Raw genomic sequence first — 23,507 nt, 5'->3', positions numbered from 1 at the left:
GCGAAGTGAATATTCCACACAACCATGGCTCTGGTGTCATTCCCTATTTAATGGCTGTCAGTGAGAGGGAGAGACAACGTGGCGGGTAATTAAAACCAAATTGCAGGCAGGAGATGACTGCACAAGAATGATATTGTCATTAATACTGATTTAACATGCACCTGGGTAAGGTGAGGGAGCTCAGCAAGGGAATTCACACAGACGCCAGGGTTGCCTGATTTAAAGATGTAGTGTTTCCAGCTGAAGCATGTTGAAAAACTGAATAAAACCATCATATTATGACAGCAGAAATAAAACGGAAACAAATGTTCTACATATGTCTATTAAAAAAAAAAAAAGAAAAGAAAAAGAAAGAAAGAAACGTCTTCCATTTCTTCCACCTCTGCGGACCAAGCATGTGTCCTCTGAAGTTAAAGTTAAAAATTTTGGCAGAAGTTTCTTTCCCCCCTGTGATTGGGGTCTCCTGTATTTCATGTAGTTTTCTGTGTTTGTAAGACTGTGGACATGGAACACTGGATTGAAGCAAATGCCACTGATTTACAAAAATCATATTCCGTGGGGGAAAGATTTCACTCCCAGAAATCTTTTAGGAGAGGTATTTGCCTCATGGGGTCCAAGGATTTTTCATTTATGAGGAACGCTTTGCCAGAACGATTGAAATCTAGGACCCAGAGCTCAGAGACACGGTCAGGAATGCCTATAGTATGAGGCACTTGGCTCACTGCAGTGAACCCCCAAATAAAACAGACAGTTGGGCTCCTTTAATGACCCTAAAATAATTTAACTCTATTATTTTTAGTGATAAGAGCAAACCCCAGAAAACAGACACCAATCAGAGTTCCAGTGCTGCAGTCTCTCTTGTTTAAGATATGTGAAATGATCTGGGGATATTTCAGCATTAAATATGTCCATATTATGGCGAAGATTAAAATTCACATCTGGTCCTCAGCAGAAGTAAAGTACGGTGGTTTCGATCATGTACAAATTAAAAACAACCTCTTAGTTAAAGGATTATGGGTCATTGAAGGCAGAAAGAGCCCTAAAAATAAATGTGTTTATGGGGAGAGAAAAATCGTTTCAGGGACAGAGTTCGGCCAATGCCTGAAAACCCTGGACTGACTGATAAATCTCCTTTTGGTTACACCTTAAATGAAATGTGTGCATTATAGAAATGGTTATCCTTTTGCCCAGTGCCAAAAGAGATGAATCATTAGGGATGTCATGAAGATTTATAATCACACCATAAAGAAAGTAAATTCAAAGAGCATTCCTTGGGCAATAAAGAACATATTATGGAGAAAGAGCTCACTAAACAAGGTCAGGTAGGAAAAAATGATCAAATGCCATGGTTGCTGGATCTAGACAATGAGACTGACTTTAATACCCAAATCGTGAATCGCAGAACAGGGCTCAGATCTGAGTTTTTTCCCTGCGATGCTTTGCAACCCACTGTTAATGAGTTTTGCATTTATAGATCTTTTATTTATGGCTGTATTTGTTGGGCTGTGCCTTCACTGTTAGATATCCAGGGATGGTAACCGGGCTCCAGAGCAGACAGATGCATACGAAGTACAAGTAAGCCTGATGACATGGGTGGAAAATTGGAACTTGTAGCTTTTATGAAGGAACCCACATATTTTGGATCCACTTTTGGCCACCAACGTTTTACGGGGTGGCATGAGAGTTACAACAGAAAGAAAAGAGCTCAGTTGCACCTGCCCTTTATAAAATGCCAAAGAAATTCTTCTCCAACAAGGACACTTTCTGAGACTGCGACTCTCACTTAGCGGATGGCCAAACCCGCCCCGCCTCGGGCTCCACAGTCAGAACAACTGTGGGACGGACCCAGAGTTCAGGGAGGAGAAGCAGTCCTTTAGGGATGCCAGAAATCTCGTCTTCAAATTCTGTTCTCACATTTGAACTGCAAAAGTCAGTGAAGTTCATCCCCACTCAAGTCAGAGGATTATCTAGGATCAGTGGCTTTTATGAGGGAAGAAAAAAAAAAACAACAAGATCTCCGTGGTCTCCAAGGAGAAATAACTTTAGAAACGATGAGTTTCCTCACATTTCAGGGCTGCAAAAAAACACAGCATCGCGGCTGAAAGCCCGATTGTTCAGGAAATTTGGTGACATGAGAGAAAGGGATGATTCTTTGAGGGAAGGAGATGCGTTGTTATAATTAATCTTGACTTAAGGACAGCTCCATGTGGCTGGTCTTCTTGTTCCGACCGGTCTGCACCAGGGCACGTGTGTTGGGGACACGCATAGCGACCAAGGAGATCAGAGCTGAAGCTCTGCTTCTGGTTTTCACCCCATTTAGTCTTCGATGGAAGCTGGCACTCACAGTCTCCTGAACTGCTCTCCCAGGTTGCCGGTGTAACAAATATAATTTTTCAGCAACATGGCTGCTGCCAGAACCAAGCTCAGAAATGTCCATTTTAATTAAACATTTTACTTTCAATTACATTTCACACTTTGCACATGGTGACACATGCTTTCATCGCATGGACTTTCAGATTGCTATATTAGTCCTGTTTTCCTATGCAGGGAAGTTCATGTTGGTGAAAATGACTCACATGTGAAAAACTCAGGTTTTTCTTCGACTTGATCGATGGGAAGTGCTTTTCAAAAGGAGAATGGTGGCAACGTTTCTAGACTTCAGGCTAGATTTTAAAGTGTCCAGTGGCTGGGAGCCCGCAAATGGATAAAAGCACAATCATACGATGACATAGCGAAGAAGGAGCCTACCTGTTATGTTACAGATGCCTTTTGTTGAGATGAGAGGAGAATATAGCTACGCAACTTTACTGGTGTTTGCGTCAGAAGGTAAGCTTTAGAAACCTATGATTTTCACCAAAAGCTACCCCAAATGTATAACATACCCTAAGAAGCATATCAAATCAACTTGATTCCTATCTTCCAGAAGCTTATAATATAAGACATGCTTTTACACTGATACTCATTTTGTTTCAAAATAATCCATAAACACATATTTCAAGAACCTTTTTAGATGTCTCCAGATTAGGAAAATATCTTTACTGCAACAAGATAGGAAGCTCATTCGTGGCCCTGTCTGGAGCACACCACTTGAATTATTTATCATTCCAGGAAGGCAGGGAAGAACTTTTTGTCCGTGTGCAGGTGAACAGAATTTCATTCTAAGCAGATAAAATGGGAGACCTGGGTTGCCCAGGCATCCTCTTTTAAATATGTGTCTAAGAGGAGATTCCTGGAGGGGAGACAGTTTGTAGGAGACCATTTTATATCACTTAATGTGAAACATGTGTGGGTTTTCATTCCCCACCTGCCACAACTCCGACTTCTGGCTAGAAATTAAGCAGGAGCTGAAATTCCCTGTCCTAGACTGCTTTCTCTGTTTCTTCCCCTACAAATAGCCTCTGTGGCAACTGCTTGAGCTAAATAGTCCGGCAGGGAGTGATGTAAAGACAGGGAAAGGTTTAGTCTGGTTCTTTTGGTTTCACTTTTTAACAGTGATTTTTGTTTTGTTACTTTATTTTTTTTAAATAACTATCACATGATTATATCAAAGATGCCACTCCTTCATTCCTCTCTTCCTTCTTTTATTCCCCTCTTCCTTTTCTTCTTTCCTCCCTTCCTAAGAGAATAGGGTCCTATATATATTTAAATAATATACAGTTATTTGTTCGTTACTGTTTAGTTCCATTTTAGGAGAATCATCTCTAAACGAATGGAGGCCAGATTTTACATGGCATGAGATTACAAAAGTCACATCTTTGTCATCGAGTCCTATCTTCCTCACGTTTGTGTTTCAAGCACATTCAGGAACGTGTTAAGAAAATATTCTCACAGAATTCTGGTTCAAAATTCCAAAGTCAGGAAAGTATTTTAAAAAAATGGACCCGTGTAAATGTGCAGGATACTGAGGCTGAGGTTCAAGGTTAGCGCTTTGTATGAAACGGTTTTACAAAGTTTACATTTACTTTAAAAAAAAAAATTGCCAGCATAAGCTAAAACTCATGACAGCCATGTGAGACAAGAGATAATTGTTCTTCGAATGGAGAAAGTGAAGCACTTAGGCAGAGTCATACGTTTGGATTGCCGGTAGAGAATATAGAACATAGAGAATAGAACATAGAGATAATGTTCTACCTGACACGCTGATCCAGGGAGTCCCACGCCCCCCCTCCCAGAGCAGTGTGTGGAGTGTAGAACCAAGCAGCACACCCCCGAAGGAAATGAAGTGTGCTCCTACACTAATCTCCAGAAAGACAAAGCCTTCCAAGATCAGCTGGACAAAAACTGCCCTCCAGAATGAGGCTGTTGGCCACCCACAGGAAAGCAGGCAGAAGGGAGCTTGGGATACAGCATATATTCACAAAATTGGTTACCCCCTTTAACCCATGAAAACTATGGCTACACCCACCTGGCATTCACACACGGATATATACGTGTATCTATACACACATACCATGCATGTGTTCCTATCTAGATGACAGGAAAACAGGCTTTGAAAACAATGACCCAATTTTGAAATTAACCCATCGGTCCAATGGGCTAACCCTGGCAATTTTCTACCAAATAACTCTTCTCCTTATTATTATTAATGTTGTTATTGTTGTTATTTGTATTTTACCATTCTACTAGTTCAATGGCAAGCCCAGATTTCAAGCCGAGTATGTGAGAGTCCATGGTCCTGGAGGGGCGGGGTGACCCTATGTCTCGGGTAGCATGAAACAGTCTTATGCAAAAGCTTGTTGTTTCAGTATAATTATCACAGCATCCCATTCTCTCTCAAAAACGCCCCAGTATGAACCATTACTTACATGGACATTATGGATTTAGTCGTTTAAAGTTACCCACATTTCAAGGGTGACCTATTATCACCTGTACCTAAGGCATCAGATGTCCCCAGTGAGGCAAACCATGAAACTATTTCGTAGACCACTGAGCAGCTGTGACATCTTCCTCAAAACCTAGGACAGAAAGGGTGTGTGATTGGCCTAAGGTGAAGTTAGTGTTTGACAGAGTCAGGACAGAAGCTTCAAGAAGCCTCAGTACTCTTCCATTGGTACTTCCATGATTTTGACCTTGGGCCACAATGGCACTCATGGTGATGAGTCCATTGATAAAAGTAAACAGAGAAAAATGTTTCTTTTTGCTGTGCCTCTATTTTCATATCAGCAAAATCATAATAATACCATTTGATTCTAAAGAGTAATTTATTACTCAACATCCATCCAGCTTTGTGGAGGTATTTTTCTGCCACTTTATAATGATCTCAGGTAGGGGCACCTGGGTGCCTCCATTGGTTGAGCATCTGACTTCAGCTCAGATCATGAGCTCGCTGTTCGTGGGTTCAAGCCCCACTTTGGGTTCTGTACTGATAGCTCAGGGCCTGGAGCCTGCTTAAGGTTCTGTATTTCCTTTCTTATCTCTACCTCTCCTGCTCACACTCTGTCTCTCTCTCTCTCTCTCTCTCTCAAAAATAAATAAACATTTTTTAAAAATTGAAAAAAATGATCTTATGTATTATCCATTCCTTGATAATTAAAGGTAGATGTTTGTATGTTTGAATTCATGAGCTATTTCAGGGATATTGTTGACAAATTATATAAAAAATGCATTGACTTTAAAGAGCTAATATGAAAATCAAAACCTTAGAATATTTTAGTATCTTGTTTCAGAATAATATATAGCAAATCATTATGATTAGTTTTAAAGAGAAAAGGACATAAAACATGGGGGAAGGAAGAGGAGGGAAAGAAGGAAGATAAGAAAGAACATAAGGGAAAGAAGAAAATATGTGGGGAAAGAAAGAAATAGGGAAAGGATTTTTCCTTCACATGCTCTTAAATCTGGCTCATTTTGCTTTTTGAGGGCTGCACTTTCTTTAATTTTAAGGAAATTTCCAATAATTAGGTTACATATATAATCAATGATTTTTTTTTGCAGGGAAAATGTTATCCAAAACACTTAAATCTGCCTAGTCTCCTTCCTCAATGCCATTTTCTAGCCTATTTATAAACACTTGAGATGTTTTGCTATGCACTATATAGTCATTCCTACAATTTAAATTGTTACAATTATTAGCTTTGCTCTTTTTGAAGAGCCAAATTGATCATTGTACCTTGATTTAGCTGTGCAAATACATTGAAACTCAGTCACCGAATGCATGGTGGTATTTTTTGAATATTTACCATTTGATACTGAACATATCACAGTCCACTAATACAAGGTCTTGTAGTGCTGTGTGATAGAAATATAAGATAAGCCCATGAGTGTAAACTGTGAATGTAACTTTATTCACATCATGACCCGGGCCTAAATCAAGAATCAGATGTATAACAGACTGAGCCACCCAGGTACCAAGCTTTAAAATTGTTTATTAGGAAAAAGTAGAAACGGGTGTCATCACTTTGAATAGCATATTTAATCAGATTTATCCTACATATTAAAATTTCAAACAGTGACTAATACCAAATGTTATTATTGAGATATTTTAAATTCCATACTTTATTCTAAATCTGAAATCTCATACACTTTACATCTATGGCACATGTCAGTTTGGACTAGCTACCTTTCAACTACTCGTAGTCACACGTGGCTGGGGTACTATATTGGACATTCAGAGAGCAAGCGTATAAGTCAGTAAAGCATTTCATTATATATTTTAAACATTTTTATTGAATATTTTCTCAGTTTATTGGCAATTATGATTATGTCGCTATGAATATTTGGATATAGGTCATTGCATGGATATATTTTTTCATTGTCCTGGGTAGACATCTAGGAGTTGAATTTGTGGGTTATGTGGCTGGTTTATGTTTAACTTCTTAAGAAACCAGGACACAGTTTTCAAAAATGGCTGTGTCATTTTACATTCCCAGCAGCAATGGGTAGGGATTCTCCACATTCATACCAACACTTGTCATTATCTGTCTTTTTTTTTTATGCTTATTTTTAAGAGAGAGAGAGAGTAGGGGCATGTATGTGTGTGTGAGTGAGGGAGGGGCAAAGAGTAGAGGACAGGATTGGGGGAGGAGTACAGAGAGGCTGACAGAATATTCTAAGAGGGCTCTGCACTGGCAGCAGTGAGCCCAAGCCAGACTGGAACTCAAGAACCATGAGATCATGGCCTGAGCCAAAGTCAGATGCTTGACAGATTGAGCCATCCAGGCACCCCTATTATCTGACTTTGTGACTGTAATGATTCTATTGGGTCCGTAGTGCTCTCTCATTGTGGTTTAGATTGGTGTTTCCCTAATGACCAACGATGTTGGGTTCCTTTTCCTAGGGTTTTTATTAGGCCTTGGTTAAACTTTTAGTAAAATACTTAACCACTCATTTTAAATTAAGAGTTTATCCTCTTATTACTGTAAGGTTGTAAGAGCTTGCATATTTTGGATCTAAGTTGATTTTGGTTTTGGTTTTGTTTGTTCGTTTATCAGATACATGATTTAAAAGGATTTTCTTCCAAGCTCTGGTTTCTTTCTCATTCTTTGAAGCAGTACCTTTGAATTTTAAAGAAGTCAAATTTATCAAATTGTCCTTCTATGTATTATAATTTTGGTGTACTGTCTAAGAACTCTGTGCATTTGAAAGGCAAAAAGATATTACTGAACAAGTTGAAATCTAGAAGTTTTTTTTTTTTGTTTGTTTGTTTAATATTTTTATTTATTTCTAGGACAGAGAGAGAGAGACAGCGCGAGTAGGGGAGGGTCAGAGAGAGAGGGAGACACAGACTCTGAAATTGGCTCCAGGCTCTGAGCTGGCAGTCAGCACAGAGCCCGACGTGGGGCTCGAACCCACGAACCGCGAGATCATGACCTAAGCGAAAGTCAGACGCTTAACCGACTAAGCCACCCAGGCGCCCCAAAATCTAGAAGTTTTATTGTTTCGCTCATGCATTTAGAGCTATGATCCATTTTGAGTTCATTTTTGTTTCGTGTATGAGGTAAAAGTCAAGCTCCGTTTGGCAGGCAGTATCTACTTGTCCTAGTGCTATTTGTTGAAAGAATTATCCTTTCCTGGTTGAAATACCTTGGTATCTTTGTCAAAAAAATTATTGACCATAGGTGTAAAGATTCCTTTATGGAATTTCAAATCTGTTCCATTAATCTAAATGCTTATGATTGCATAATCATGGGACTGTCTTGATTTTTCTGCCTTTCTAGTAATCTTTTTTATAAGGTAGTGTGGTAGGCAGAACCCTAACATGGCCAAGATTTCCTGCTCTAATCCCTGGGACTGTGAATACAATAAAATACCATGTTATCATATGTCACATGGAAAAAGGGGCTCTGCATATGTGATTAAGGTTATTAATCAGTTGAATCTCAATCAAAAGGGAACTCATCTGTTTTAGCCTATTCTAATCAAGTACTGCTTTAAGATCACAGAGCTTTCTCTGAAAGATAGTAGAAGAAAACGTCTGAAAGAGACTTCCCAGGTGGGAAAGATGTGGCACACTGTTGCTTCCTAAGGATGGAGGAGGCCATGAGACAAGGAATACAGGTGGATTCTAGAAAGAGTGAGGGGCCCCTGACTGACAGCCAAGTGATGACCGTCACTTCAGTTCTTCAGCAGGAAGAAGGTAAATTTCTCCAAGAACTGGAAACGAGCTTTGAGGAGGACTCTGAGGTCCAGTTGAGAACAAAACTTTGAACAAAATTCAAAGCCAACAATTTGAATTCAGCCTCATGAAATATTGAGTGGAGAACCCAGCCACATCATGCATGCTGGAATTCTTTTTATTTTTATTTTTATTTTTTAGAGACAGGGAGAGAGAGAGGGAGAGAGAATTCTAAGCAAGTTCCACACTCAGCACTGAGCCCAATGTGGAGCTCAATCCTATAATCCTGGGATCATGACCTGAGCTGAAATCAAGAGTTAGACACTCAATTGACTGAGTTACCCAGGCACCCATGGACTTCTGATGTATAAGGCTATTAACTGCTAGAAGGCTTTTTTTTTTTTTTTAGTATCTAATTTTATGATAATTTCTTACAGGCAAAAACAAACAAACAAACAAACACAACTAACAATGACAGTGTACTCTTCCAACTTTGCTTATCTTTTCCAAAAGTGTTTTGGATGATCTAAATAGTTTACACTTCCATATACATTTTAAGGTTGGCCTGTTAAATTCCACAAAGAAGCCTTCAGGATAACATTGAATTGGTGGGTCATTTTGAGTAGAATTAGCATCTGAATATAATTAATTCTTCAAACTGATGGATTTCAAATCTATATTCATTTCAGTATTTTAAATTCTTAGTAATTTTTAATATCAAAATTTTACAATATCTGTTAAATTTATTCCTAAACCTTTGATTTCTTTCGATAGAATTATCAATGGAATTATTTTCTCAATTTCAGTTTTGAACGGTTCCCTGCATATACAAAGATGCCATTGGGTTCTGGATATTAAGCTTATAATCTCTGCACTTGCAAAGTATGTTCATTAATTCTAGTGATTTTGGATGGATTGTTGGGATTTTCTATGTATATGACTAAGTCGTGTGCAAGTATTGACAGTTTTACTTCTCTTTTCCAAATCCAAGATCTTTACTTTTTTTTTTTTTCATTTTTCCTTATTGTGCTTTCTTGAATCTCAAGGAAAAGGTTGAATAGAAGTGGTGAGAATTAATATCCTTGCCATACTCCCATCTTAGAGGTAAATAATTCAATCTTTATTAAGCTTGATGTTAGCTGTGGTGTTTTTTGTTTGTTTTGTTTTTGTTTTGTTGTGTCTCTTCATAAAATTGGGACAATCCATTTTATTCTCAGTCTTCTGAGATAATAATCACAAATGTCTGTTGAATTTTGTAAAATGCGCTTTCTGCATCTATTAAGGTTGTGCAATTTTTTTGCTCTTTATTCTATCAACATGGTCTGATGCATTCGTTGGTTTGCTAACTGAAGATTGCGTTCCCGGAACAAACTTCACTTGTTGTGACGTTTGATGCTTTTTATACATTGCTGGATTCAGGGATGCCTGGGGGGCTCAGCCGGTTAAGCATCCGACTTCAGCTCAGGTCATGATCTCACGGTTTGTGGGTTTGAGCCCTGCATCAGGCTCTGTGCTTGCTGACTGCCAGCTCAGAGCCTGGAACCTGTTTCAGATTCTGTATTTTCCTCTCTCTCACCCTCCCCTGCTCACACTGTCTCTCTCTCTCTCAGAAATAAATAAAACATTAAAAAAAAGAATATGCATTGCTGGATTCAGATTACTAATAATATTTTGTTAAATATATTCACGTCAGTGTTCATGAGGGACACTGGTCTGTAGTTTTCTTGTGATTCTTTGATAGTCCTCACTTTCAGAGTAAGAATGCCTTTTATAATGAGGTGCCATGTTTCCTCTCTCTCTGTTTTCTGAAAGAGCTTTTGACAAATTTATGTTTTTAAAATACTTCATAGTATTCACCCAAGAAATCCTCTGAGCCTGGAATTTTCTTTTTGGAAACGTTTATATATGTTTTTAAGTTTTTATTCAAACTCCAGTTAGTTAACATACAGTATACTATTAGTTTCCGTTGTACAATATAGTGATTCAACACTTCTATGCGACACCCAGTGCTCATGACAAGTGTACTCCTTAACTCAATTTCTTTAATTGTTGATTTATTGATATGTTCTATTTCTTCATGATTCAATTTCGGTAATTTGTATCTTTTTAAGAATACGTCAAATTTATCTGCATTGTCTAATTTTTTGACATGAAGTTACTGATGACATTTTTTGTAATCATATTAATTTTGTAGGGTTGATGCTAATGTCTATTCTTTCCTTCCTGATTTTGAAAATTTACATCTTGTCCCTTTTTTTTCTGTTGATTTAGCTCAAGGATATTCAAAGATTGTCAATTTTTTGGACCTTGTTAACAAACCAACTTCTGAGTTCATTGATTATTTTATTCCCTTTTCTGTTTTAGCGACTTCTATTCTAATCTCTATTACTCTTTACTTTGCTTATCTGGGGTTTAGTTTGCTCTTCCTTTTCCAATTATTTAAAGTTGAGTCATAGATCATTAATTTGAAACTTTGTTTCTTGGCTAAAAATGGCATTTGAAACTAAAAAGGTCTAGCTAAGTGTTGTTTTAGCTGCATTTATGAAAAATTTTTGTATATTGTACATTCATTTTCACCCAGTTAAAAGTATTTTCTATTTCTTCGTGCTTTTTTGCTTTAATTCGTGCATTGCTTAGAAGTGTGTATAATTCCAAATATTTGGAGATATTCCAGATTTCTTTCTGTTTTTTTAAATTTCTCTTTTAAAATGTTTTTCAATGTTAATTTATGTTTGAGAGAGAGAGAGACAGAGTGTGAGCTGGGGAGGGGCAGAGAAAGCAGGAGACACAGAATTTTAAGCAGGCGCCAGGCTCTGAGCTGTCAGCACAGAGCCCTACATGGGGCCCATATTCATGAACTGTGAAATCACGACTTGAACTGAAGTCAGACCCTTAACTGACTGTGCCACCTAGGTGCCCTGTTTTTAAATTTCTAATTCCATTGTGATCAAGTAACAAACTTTATGTGAATTTATTAACAATTATTTGAGGGTGCCTGGCTGACTCAGTCTGTAGAGCAAGTGACTCTTGGTCTCAGGGTCATGAGTTTGAGCCCCAATTTGGGTGTAGAGATTTCTAGAAAAAAAAATATGAAAACTTAAAAACTAAAAAAAACTAAAAAATACATATATATATATAAAAACTTAAAGAAAAAGACTTGCTTTGTGCATTAGTATATGATATATCCTAGAAAATGTTCCAATTGTGCATAAAAAATATAAATTCTACAGTCCCTTTTGAGAAATTTCTATAAATAGTGCTTTGGTTGGATTGGTTGAAATGTTTGGTCAAGTCTTGTATTTCTTTTAATCCTGTGGTATTCTACCAATTACTTTGAGTTGGGTGTTCAAGTCTCCAGTGATTCACAAAAAAGTGAAACTATTTTCATTCAATTTTGTGAGATTTGTGTCACATGTTTTAACTGGTACGTTTCCTGATGTACTATCCCTTTATCAAAATGAAATGTCTTCTTTTGTTTCTAGTAATATTTCCTATCTCAGCATCTTTTTTTATTAAAAAAAATGTACATATTACTGTGATCACTCCGGCTTTCTTATGGTTACTGAAGATTGTTGTCACTTTTGTTCATTTATTTGTTGGGTAATTTTCCTTAGCTAAATCTGTGGAATCTCTGTGCTCTATTTCATGCAGTTTCTGATATCTCTGCTCATTTTTATTCTTGTTCTACCTACGAGTTTTTCCTGTGTTGGCAAAGATTAGTGGTCAGTGATCATCCACAATCTTACCTGTAGGTAGGGGAGCATATAAAGTTTAAACCATTTTCATGCCCTGCTCACCTTGTATTTTCTACGTGGACTTCCCACTTCTTCTCTTTATGTGTGCACAACTAAATGCTATTTGCAAGACTTACATGGAGGACAAAATTAAAAAGAAAAATGAAAAAAAATGGGCAAAGATTTTATATGGAAATTCAAACCAAAAATAAAGAGAATCATAGTATTATCACAAATATGATTTTATCATGAGTCATGAAGCAAGAGAGAAGTGATTTTGTATTTATATTTAAGGTGTCATTGTACAATGGCAATAAGCAATCATGAGCCAAAATATAAATCCGTTATCAGAAATATAAGGTAAAGAAAAAGAAGCCTACTTATTGTGGGAGATGCTGAGACACACTTTCAGGTATTTCAAAAAAAGACACCCCCATAAAAGACATAGATTTATAGAAAATACAATACAATTGATTTAATATATACATATTGTTCCTTATTACCCTGTACAAATGATCACTAAGATTACCGGAGCCTGCTCAGTGTTTATGTAGGTTATTCAAGGTGGTGTTCATAACAATTTGAGAGCATTATTTCTCTTATGTTTGACAGATGAAAAAAAACAAAACAAAACAAAACAAAACTGAATCTTGAGAGATCAGTTATTTTCATTGGATCAGGTAACTAACTAACGCTCTGGTGGTATTCAAACTCAGGTCTGTCAATTTCAGAAAACATGAAGTAAAAGTTATACAGGAACATTCAGATGAACACATTACAAAAGAAAACTAGAAACAGGTAACTTTTTTCTAACCTCCAAATTATAACCTTTCAAATATTTAAATTGAAGAAAATTGTCTAAATATCTAGCAAATCAGGAGTATATTAAACCTACATCTGCAGACTTAAAAAAAAAGAAAAAAAATCAGAGCTAACTTGATCCAAAATTCATTGGAACAAAAACATGTAAATTATAATATTAAATATGTTAATTATTAAGAAATATTTTACATGAGTAAAGTCCTTAAATAGAGAACTTAGAAAATATCTGCAAGAGGGGCCCCTGGGTGGCTCATTGGTTAGGCGTCTGACTTTGGCTCAGGTCATGATCTCACAGTTTGTGGGTTCGAGCCCCGTGTCAGGCTCTGTGCTGACAGCTCAGAGCCTGGAGCCTGATTCAGATTCTGTGTCTCCCTCTCTCTCTGTCCCTCTCCCACTCATTCTCTCTCTCTCTCAAAAATAAATAAACATTAAAAAAAGAAAAGAAGGGAAAATTAATAACATCAAATTAATCCATAAACAGTAACATTCTTTTAAAAAGGCAGCCCTTTACAACCCTGATCATTTCAATACAACTGCAATTAAAATTGTAACTGAAAATTTTAGATACGTTGACAATATAAATCTAAAGTTCTCTCAGACAAAGAATGAAAATATGCAACATGACTGAAAGAAGGATACTAAGAATGATAAACCTCATAACATAATTACAAACATAACCAAATAACATAATTTCAAACACACTAAAATGTCCTCACACCATTACACCTCAGTCCTAGTTCAGGAATAGACATTTTTGTCTGTAGAAAGAGACAACCTGGAAGGAAAAAAATCAGACATGAGAATCTAAAGCATAATAAAAGCAGCATAAGCAATCGCTGAAGAAATGTAGGTTAGTCAATAAATGTGATTGTTTTCCTTTAAGGAAATATGTTTTTTGCATTTTTATGTTTTTAAGTAATTGGTATTAATTTTAAGAAAAGCAAAATTGGAAAATAAATGTATATACATGATAGCACTGGAACTGTCCATTCTCGTATATAAGCAGAAATTATAAAAATATATGCAATGTATATTTTTGCTAATATATGAAATATAAATTTTATTTACTATCTTGTCAATAAATAATAAACTCTTGCACAGAGGAAAACTAATGGGCAAAGGATATACACACAATCTAAGAAATAGAATACACAAATGGCTAATTAATTTCAGATAGAATTTTAATGTTTCTAGAAATTTTTAATGCCAGTCTTTCAGTACATCTTCCAGAAAGTAGAAATAAGAATGCATTATCTAACTTATATAGTGAGACTCCTTCTTCTTTTATAAGTTTAATTCTAAACCTGAGAAGGACAGTGAAAATGAGAAAGCTCGCAGTGAGTCATCATAAAAATAGATCCATGAAGGCAAAACAAAATATTGGCAAATTCAACCCAACAATCCATGAGATAAGTATACAAGACCAAGTTGACTTTATTTCTGGAATGTAAGGATGGTTTAACATTTTTTAATGTTTATTTATTTTTTGAGAGAGAGAAAGGGCCAGAGCATGAGCAAGGAAGGGGCAGAGAGACACAGAATCCGAAGTAGGCTCCGAGCTCTAAGCTGTCAGCACAGAGCTCGATGTAGAGCTCAAACCCACAAGCCACAAGACCATGACCTGAGCTGAAGTCGGATGCTTCACCGACTGAGCCACCCAGGCACCCTAGGATGGTTTAGCATATTTGAACTGTTCACTGCAGTTGGCTACAACAAGATAAAAAAGAAATAAATTTTGGGGCGCCTGGGTGGCTTAGTCGGTTGAGCGTCCGACTTTCGCTTAGGTCATGATCTTGCATTCGTGGGTTCGAGCCCCGCATCCGGCTCTGTGCTGACAGCCAGCTCAGAGCCTGGAGCCTGTTTCAGTCTGTGACTCCCTCTCTGTCTCTGACCCTCCCCTGTTCACGCTCTCTCTCTACTAGAAATTTAAAAAAATAATAATAAATAAATAAATAAGTTTTATACAGTCACCCACAAAATTCAGTATAAGCGTCTGGAAAAAGTTAAGATCCATTCGTTATAAAAATCATATGCAATCTGGGAATAGAAAGGCACTCTCTAAATCTTACTAATGTTATCTGAACTTACAAAAAATGTAGTTAATGATAAAATCTTAATAATTTCCCTATGAATCCAGGGTAAAGAACAAGAATGTGTATGATCTCCACGTCTCTAACATCATCCTGAAAGTCCTAGCCAGTGCTAGGTTAAAGTACAAAAGTGAAAAAAAGTCATTATTTGCTGTTGATATGATTATGTCCAAAAATAATCCCCTTATCTATATTATCATATTAATATACATATACTTTCATGAAGATTAAAATATGGATACTGTATTAGTAGTTTATTAGTAGTTTTCTGGGAATAAGCTTAATATATGAAGATAAAATGTGATTCCTTATACTATTTTATAAAAGTAAAATTTTTAAAGATATGATTTATAATAGCGTTAGAAAAGTAAATTGCTAGAAATGATTCTAATAAAACATGTATAATCCATCTACAAAGAAAACTATAAAACATACATAAACATATGACATGAATATGTAATAGAACTGATTCATATATTGGAAGACTCATTATTGTAAATATACAATGGTTACTAAATTGTTCCATAGATTCAATTAAATTCTAACCAAATACTAACAGGGTGTGTGTGCGCACATGTGTGTGTACATAGAACTTCATCTGTAAATGGATTCAAATATTTATATTGAAAATATGAAAGACTGAAAGTAGACATGACAGTAATAAAAAGAATAATAAATTGTTTTACTACAATGCAACATATTATAAAATTATAGTAATTAAGACAGGATAGTATTGGAAATAAGAATGGTAACAGAATTTATTAAATGGGATAGATAGGAAGAAGGAAAAAATAGGTATCTCTTTTTCTCCCACATTATCCCTCTTAATAAACATCTTCTCAAGATGTGATGGCTGGAGGAAAGTCTAATCACATTAGTTTCACTACTTTTATTTTTTTAATGTTTATTTTTGAGAGAGAGAGAGAGATTGTGCACACGAGCAGAGGAGGGGCGGAGAGAGAGGGAGACGGTCAGAAGCTGCCTGTGCTGATAGCAGAGAGCCCCGCAAGGGTCTTTTAAGTGGGTAATTGTATGTGCCAATAACTGTGTTAGGAGCTTGAAGTACATCCTTGATTTGCTACTCACAACACAAATACGACGGTGACTCTTAATTCCCCAGTCAGGGAAGATGGCGGAGAATGGTGTTCCACAGTGCCTACCATCCATCTCTCCCACAGAAAACCATCACATTGACTGGTGTAGGTGAATGATTTCCTTCCCTTTGAGCCGCAGATCATTTTACTAGAGGGGAGTGAAAACTTTTCCATCATTCCTATTCTGATTATAGATTTTTAACTACGAGTTAGATTACTCACCTAAAACAAATTTTACATTTCTTCCGACGCATGGACAAAATATCCTTGAAATAAAAATTACTCAATATGAAGTTTTTCTTCTTAATTATAGTCTCTTATACATTCTCTCTGGGCTCTGAGAGATGAGGGGTTTAGTACCAAAGGGGAGGTGCATACTATATTTTTGGGGCCCTTAGATGATCAAGAGATATTGAATTGGTCTCTACATGTGCTATGATGTGAGTTGTATGCTGCGTCGTGCTGCCTTCTTGTCAGGCATTACAAGGGATTTCGTCAAGCTCATTATAAAGACAAGGTTGCTGGTAGGAGCAATCTATTGGGAGCCTTCATAAAAATAAAAAATAGTTCAACATCATAAGACTTTCGGTTTTCCACCAAATCTGATCTTTCTAGGGTTTTTATCTTCCTCCTTGTATACTCAAATTTAGCCATAATCTATTATTTACATTTTTGTCTTACTCTGTAATTTTTGCCATCAGCCGTTCCAGCAGTATGAAATTGAACAGCTTGAGATTAGCATTCAAGGTTTCAGTCAGAAAAGCTTTACTCTCAAATACCATATTATAGTTTAGCTATTTATCCATAATCAAATTTATAGTAATTAGATAAAACGCATAAGGATTTTAAATCCATCCTTCATGTAATCTAATTTATATTTATAACTTCATAATTATATTATATGCCGATGATTATTAGAATCTTGCATATTGAGAATGAACAATAGATGAAAGATAGACTTTTATCTTTTCCTGGGTTATTTAATCTCGCTAATTATACACTTAATAATGATCAATTAGAAGTTAATGGACATAATTGTTTTATTAAATCTAAATCATAGTTAAACACTTATTTAATAATCTAAGTTAGTGTTGCCCTTTCATATCCCTCAGTAAATTCGAGTTGCCTTTGCCCACCTAAATTTTTGTTTTAAATTCTCTCGCGTTCTGCTTACTGCCTTTGTCTGGAATTTCACATAGAATAATCCATGTCCTCTGAGAGAACAAAATATAGAGAAAGAAACGTTAGATTTCAAATGATCGAGTCTATCTTGTTTGGTGGTCTATTATTTGTTGGCGTGTCTATGTGAAGGAGTGTAATCACAGCTTGAAGAAACACAGCTAACCTTGACATAGGCAGTTCCTAGTCTAGGCTCTTGACATCTCCATCTTCTTTAACATTTGAACAACCCTGATGGGAAGGTACTATTATTATTCCCTTGAAAGTAAGAGGAAACTGGAATACAGAGAAGTTAATCAAACTTTCTCAAGGTCAGACAGGCAGTGAGTGGGAGAACCATGCACCTGGATCTAGACCTTACACCTGACAGCCCTGTTCTTTTCCGAACACATTTAGTGTCCTCAGCTTGAACTTACAGGAGCTTGAAGTCCAAGATGCAAATATAATTTTTGGTCAACTCCATGCAGTATTTTCCTATTAAAAAAATATAACTGTATCTCTTCCCACATAACATGTTTCTTTCTAGTCAGAGGGAGATTTCCCATGTATGAAACCATATATGATTCTCCAATTTTATCTCTGTCATTCACTATATAAGTCTATCACAGTTGTTTTTTTCTTTCATGTCAAATAAAATTAAAAGACCAAAGCAGATGTGGGGTGGGTTTTTTTTTTTTTGTCTTTGCGTATTTTTTAAAAAATAATTTTTTAGGACAGTTTTAGTTTTACAGAAAAGTCGAGCAGACACTACTGAGTTCCACGTCTCCCCCTGGCCCCACTCCGCCATCTCAGCACAGCACTGTCCCTATTCTGAACATCTTGCATTCTGGTGGTGTGTTTGTTACAACTATTATACGTCATTATTAACTAGAGTCTTTAGTTCACATTAAGGTTCTCTGTGTCGTACACTTCTATGAGTTTCGACAAATGCGTAATGATACGTACCCATGGTTATGGTATCACACGGAATAGTTTCATCACCCCCCAAGGTCACTGTTCCTCATCTATCCAGCCTTCTCCTCTCCCTCCCCAGCCCCCTGGCAACCACTGACCTTTCTACTATCTATAGAGACAAACTATTGAGTTTTGTCTTTTCCTAAAATGCCATGAAGTTAGAATCATATAATCTGTAGGCTTTCTGACCTGGTTACTTTCACTGAGTATCATGCACGTAAGTTCCCTCCATACCTTTTTGTGGCATGATAGCTCACTGAGTAATATGTGGAATTGGTGCATCACTATACGGTACATCTGAAACTAATGCAACTCTGTATGTTAACTACACTGAAATTAAAATTAAAAAAAAAAAAAACCCTGAATACAAGCCAAATGTGATTCAAATGATTGAATAGGTAACAGAATAAGAATGAATTAAGGCAATGATAAATCCAAGAAAGTATATAATTAAAAGCGGGGAAGAGTTTTAAATGTTTGCATATGTGTGTGTGTGTGTGTACTCACACCTGGGAAGAAAGAGGGAGACTGCTCTTTTATGCGCATTTTTTTACGTACAATTGCATATGCACAATTTTTATAGTTATTGCCATAATACATGAAAGCAGCCTTACTCAAGAAAGTAATTTGACAAAGCTGTGGATATGGAGAACAAATTGTTCAGTACCTCTTACTGCCAAATACTATGCAAAGCTCTTTGTGTGATTCTCATTTTCCTAATGACCCAGTGAAGGTAGTACTTTGCCATTTTAAAGATGAGGGATCTGATGCCTGAGTGGCTCAGTCGGTGAAGCATGTGACTCTCGATTTTGGCTCAGGCCATGAACTCATGGTTCATGAGTTCAAGCCTTGCATAGGGCTCTGCGCTGACAGTGCAGTGCTTGCTTGGGATTTTCTCTTTTGTCTCTGTCTCTGCCCCCTTCCCCCACCATCTTAGAATAAGTAAATAAACATTAAAACAAGAAAGATAAGTGATCTGAGACTCAGAAAGGTTCAACTAAGACAGAAAGTAGGGAGCCCTTATTGTAAACCAGATCCAATCTAAAGCCAAATATGTCTTTTTTAACTTTCTCTTTTAAGAATCATAAGCCTCAAAGTAATTTAAATACTAGAATATTCACAGAGGGTCACATTCTTGTGTTTGATTGCCCTTGTACTAAATTGTGAAATACTTTCATGCTGAATAACACAAAGTGAGAGACTACTCACTTAGTATACAGCATTTTTTTTTTATTCAAAGAGATGTCACTAATCTGCTAATACAGAATGAGACAGAAAATAACAATATTTGAACATCGGTGATTACAAAAACCAAATGTTACTGTGTTGGCTACAATAACTGATCTCCTAAGCCGATCCCATTTTAAATAATTTTGGCAATGATGTCTTAGATTTTAACTCGGTAGCCAATATTTTATAATATGGAGACATGACATCTGAATGTTATCAACCATTTTCTTAAGGTTTACACTTATGAATTGGCCTCAGACTGAAGTTGGTTGGGTACACATAAACCTACATAAGCTTACACTCTTAAATACCAGGTATTTTAAAGCTTTTTAAATTGAGGGGTGCCTGGGTGGCTCAGTCGGTTAAGCATCCAGCTTCGGCTCAGACCATGATCTCACAGTTCATGAGTTCGAGCCCGGCGTCAGGCTCTATGCTGACAGCTAGCTCAGAGCCTGGGGCCTGTCTTCAGATTCTGTGTCTCCTTCTCTCTCTGACCATCCCCTGCTCACACTGTCTCTCTCTCTCTGTCAAAAATAAAACTAAAACATTAATTTTTTTTAAAAAAATTGCAATCAATTATGATTTTAAAAAGCATAAAAAACATGCACCACAAAAAGCAAAAGCCTAATTCTTCACAGAAGTGATTGCTTTGACAGAATTGTTCACATTCACAACGGGGGCCGGCGTTCCTCCGCTCACCAAGCCTGGATGTATGCTATCAGCTCCTTCACAGCCATGCCTACCAGAAGGTCTCCAGACTTGACAGCAGCTGAATTCAGTTCACTGCACCAGGCACGGTGACCTGGTTCCCAGGAAGACACATTGACTCATTTTGCTTCCTCGCTTAATATCTTCTCTAGGTGCCAGACTGGAGAGATGGTATCTGGAAGGTGATTTGGTAAAAATGGTGGCAATTTAGCAGCAATCTCTGTGGTTACTATACCCCAGTGGGAGACGTTCCGTTCCCTAGTAGGTAAGGGTTTTGATCAAATATCCAAGTAGGGAGGCTCAGGTGCTCAACATGGAGTTAAGTTGAAGAAATAGGTAAAGCACACAGAGCTTATTCCGATCTAACAGGCAATGCTTGCACAAGATGCAATGTGGGGACACACTGAAACGAGAGACTGCGGAGAGGGTTTAGATTTAATCACATCCACTGCAGCCATCAGTATCCTTTCTCTTTGCTGTTTCCCTATTTGGGCGAGAGCTTATAAACTGACATGGGTACAGAATGATGAGTGAGACGAGTGATACACAAAGACGGAGAAAATGAAACTCCGCTCTCTCTCTTGCCCTATCTCATTGTTCTTAGTCAAAAAGCAGAAACAGGTTGACATTCAGAGCCTCATGATGGGCTAGGCACATTTTCGTTTGGGGGTCTAATGACTTTTTAAAAAATTATTTTGGCGAGGGAGCAGGAAAAAAACCTTCCTTATCTTCAGAATGCACAGAGGAAAACATACAGCATACTGAATATAAAATCATAGTCAGGAGAAACTTGAGTCCATGAAAATGACAAAATGTACTTAAGCTTCATGAATTGATTGATTGATTATTAAACAGGCTTCAATGAGCATGTACTGAGTGCTGTCTACTTTCTCTAATGAGACTGAAAACTTACTGGCACAAAGAAAGATAAAATAAACAGAGGTGGATAGCATGGAGCTCAAACAAACAAAAATATAAGCACACAAATTTCAGAGATGCCTGGGTGGCTCAGTCCATTGAGCGTCTGACTTTGGCTCAGGTCATAATCTTAAGATTTGTGGGTTTGAGCCCCATGTGGAGGCCTAAGCTGACAGCTCAGAGCCTGGAACCTGCTTCAGATTCTGTGTCTCCATCTCTCTTTGCTCCTCCCCTGCTCACATTCTGTTTCTCTGTTTCTCAAAAATTAATAAATGTTAAAAAATTTTAAGATGTACACACATACACGCACACACACACACACACACACACAAATTTCAGAGCAAATGGTCTGTGTGGTCACTCCCATTGGTAATTTGCAAAAGAAATTGCAATTGCAATTGGCTGTTATTCTCCATTACATCCTCTCTCTATTATACTGCCCCATAGCTGTTACATCTCTGAGGAGACCTGCGGCATTTTGGGGATTTGATTAAAGGAAAGCTGCATAATGGGTTCAGTTAGAGTGAGTCTAAGTTTCATTTGTTTGTTTAAAAATACGTATAGTTTTTCAGTTACCTCTTTGTTTCCACATAAGTGTACTATTCTAGGAATGGCTTCCAAGGGCACTTCTGTATCCTATTTTGCCAAGTCACCCGGCTTTGTGACACAGAGTTCAGTCCAGAGAACCTATCTTTGTATGAACACGTCTAATGGCACCTAAAATATGTGACTAGAGCCAGGGCACAACGCTTGAAGTGTACGAAGCCCGAAATTAGATATGAGAAATTCTTTAAATCAGTAAACACATAAAGCCATAAGCAATGGATTTGTTTCTGCTCAGTGCATAGTCAGAACCAAATTTTTATTCTGTCAATTTTTAATATGTCAGGTACAGAATTGAGAATACAGTGCACTTGAAAGTAAATGCAGTAAAGATTTTTTCCTGTTCCATTTTTTTTTTAAATAAGATTTTTACAACATGGAATGTGCCAGAACCCCTCTGTTTGTAGTGCATGGATCTGTGGCAGTGCTTTGATGGGGAAATCTGTGACAACACGTACATGAGATGAACTTGGTAGAATTTTTTCCATTTTGGCAACAGCCCTAAAACTTATGTGACCCGGAAGTGCCTGGGTGGCTCAGTCATTTAAGAACCCGACTTCAGCTCAAGTCATGATCTCACAGTTCATGGGTTCAAGCCCCACGTTGGGTTCTGTCCTGACAGCTTGGAGCCTGCAGCCTGCTTTAGATTCTGTCTCCCTCTCCCTCTTCCCCTCCCCTGCTCATGCTCTGACTATCTCTCCGGAATAAATATTAATTTTGTTTTTTCTTAAATGACATGACCCAACCAAAAACAATCTGGAAGTCTGGAAGAAACTTTCTAAGCCACGAAACGAGGCAAAATTGTTCCTCAAACGTACTACTAAAGGAAAGTGTTAATCATTTATTATCTTTGCAGAAAACAAGATTGCAGACTTTGTGGCTATATTTAGAAACCCTAAAAGAAAATGCAAGCCATTTAACCTAATATGGAGGAAAAGTATACTTTATAGGTGTGCTAGAAGATGAGTTAATACAAATGTTCTGTTATTGACTTGATTTTGCGGTACCTCTGGTATTTCTCAGCTTTTTAAAATTCATAATTTGTTATTAGCATTTTTTTCTCCATGGGAAACAAATATTCACTTTTGCACCTAAGTCTTCATTCGTAATTTTAGATTGTTTTTTCTTAAAAGGAGTCTTCCAAATTCTATAAGCTTAAGACTCCATAAAACCTGAATAAACCTCTGAAAGTAAGAATTGTATCGTTCTCAACCCTCTATGACTGAGATTCGAAGGAATATCCCTAAATTCACTGCTTCTAGAAGGCATGTACTCCTAAAGGAGCCATTCTTTTATGTTGCAAATTCCATTATCTCCATTATCCAGATTTCTAATAAACAATAGCGTTCATATCCCACTGGTCCCCACATATCTCTAAGGTTTTTTGTGGTCAGAGTTCTTTTACCCAAAAATACTAAGTCACGGTTCAACACCTAACCAAAATGACAGAGAGAGTGACTGGAAAAGATGATGGACACCTTTTATGGAAAATGCATATAATATGGATGGAAATGCAAATAATATGGATTTCTGAAAAGAAAAAAAAAGAAATTACATTTTGATGATTGTATCCCCACGCTGAATCCTGTGCTACACCAGAAGGATTAAATACAAACAAACA

The sequence above is a fragment of the Crocuta crocuta genome, unplaced genomic scaffold (genome assembly GCF_008692635.1).
Source record: "Crocuta crocuta isolate KB4526 unplaced genomic scaffold, BGI_CrCroc_1.0 scaffold93, whole genome shotgun sequence".
NCBI classification, from domain to species: Eukaryota; Metazoa; Chordata; class Mammalia; order Carnivora; family Hyaenidae; genus Crocuta; species Crocuta crocuta.
This window is presented reverse-complemented; position numbering follows the sequence as displayed.